Here is a 1,746-nt window from a genome sequence, read left to right as displayed (position 1 = left end):
TTCTTTCTTTCTTTCTTTCTTTCTAACATTTATTTATTTATTTATTTATCTATTTATTTGTTGTGATTTTCAGGCTGCGGGGTCTGGGACTTGAACCACAGTCGACCATGTGAGAGTCCAGTGTCTCAATCACCACACCACCTTGCTGGCCCCTCCTTTTTCTTAATGTTAAGACAGAATATAACCATCTAACCATGTCATGATCCTCCTGCCTTAGCCTCCTGAGGTGCTAGAAGCACAGATGTGCACCAACACAGCCAGCTCATTAAGACAAAGCCTCGTTATGTTGCCAATGCAGGCTGCAAATGCATGGTCCTCCTGCCTCAGCCTCCCGTAGCTGGGATCACAGGCACATGCCACTGCACTGGGTTTTTTTAGGGTCCAAGGATTAAATGGTCACAGCCTCCTGAAATGCAGCATCAACCAGAGCATGCTATACAGACTAGGCCTAGCTCCCTCTCTTGAACTACGACTCCAGAGGGAGAAAAAGCACCACGAAGAAAGAAGTACAAACAGGAAGAGAAGGAGAGTAAAATAGGGAGTGAAGTCCATTCTAAACTTTTGCAAGTTTAGACCATAGAAGGCAGTGATTATAACTAGAATTGAAGACCATAGAAGGTAGTGATTATAACTAGAATTGAACTAAATATTAAAATTAACCCTCCAATTGGGAACAGCAGTTAGCATAATGGCTATGTCACTGGACTCCCAAGTAGTTGACCACGGTTCAAATCCCGGACCCGGTGGCTTAAATTCATGCCGGCGCGTGTGCATGCATGCCCAAGATCCCAAGAGGAGAATGGAGGAGAAGGGACCACGGCATGGCCATCCCCTCTGGGGGGTGATTTCTTGCTTTCTATCTCTCTGTCTCTGTCTGTCTGGCGAGTGCACGTGCCCTATAGCAAAAACCTCTCAAAAAAAAAAAAAAGAAGTAATAAAATGAACCCTCCAAACATTTATACATGCCCACAAGTGTAATGCGGCACTTACATCTGTTTTAATGCACACAAAGACAGATTTACATGTGACAATAACACAACTCTTATTAGTGACATTTCTGTTCATTTAGCTCAATACAGTCTCACAGACACAATCGTGAATTTCCAGAAATTCTTCTTACCCAAACACATCTACATATAAAACTTTAAAAATCAGATTCATTCTCTGGTCCTCTGCCTGTTGTGAAAAATTCCCTGCTTGACCTAAGTCTGACATCTGGCCCTGATCCAGCAGGGTGTGAAAATCCATTTTGCCAGCCTCACCCTCAGCCTTACCACTTGCTTATCAACATGTAACGATCTACTAGTCATGTTCTTTTCAGACTGACAAGTGGCCTACCCTCCCAGATGATGCCAGATGGGTTAAAGGAGAGATTAATGGCTTTGGGCTATAGGGCAGAGGACTGGAAGACTTAAAGTACGAAGGGTAATATATATGGTGGTAACAGCTCCCAGAAAGACAGTCTGATTAGTTGCTCAGCATTCTCTTCAACTCCTCCTTTCATCTTTACCCTTAAGCTCTTTAGATAAAACAAACAAACAAAAAAATATACCAAAAAAAAATTCAGTTAATGGTAAGTAAGGTAGAGGAGAACTGCTCTCAGATCTAGGGAATTCCAGAATTATTTATGTGTAATAACCTAAAAAAATAAGCAGTCCTTCCTGTTTTCAGAGCTAATAAATGGATATTGGCAACGTCATTCTGCCAGGTTTTGCACCACTTTCATACAAAGAAGGAAAAGCAGAA

Source organism: Tupaia chinensis, unplaced genomic scaffold, assembly GCF_000334495.1.
Source record: "Tupaia chinensis unplaced genomic scaffold, TupChi_1.0 Scaffold143728_1, whole genome shotgun sequence".
In the NCBI taxonomy this organism is placed as follows: Eukaryota; Metazoa; Chordata; class Mammalia; order Scandentia; family Tupaiidae; genus Tupaia; species Tupaia belangeri.
The sequence above is the reverse complement of the archived record's forward strand: the minus strand, read 5'-3'. Positions refer to the sequence as shown.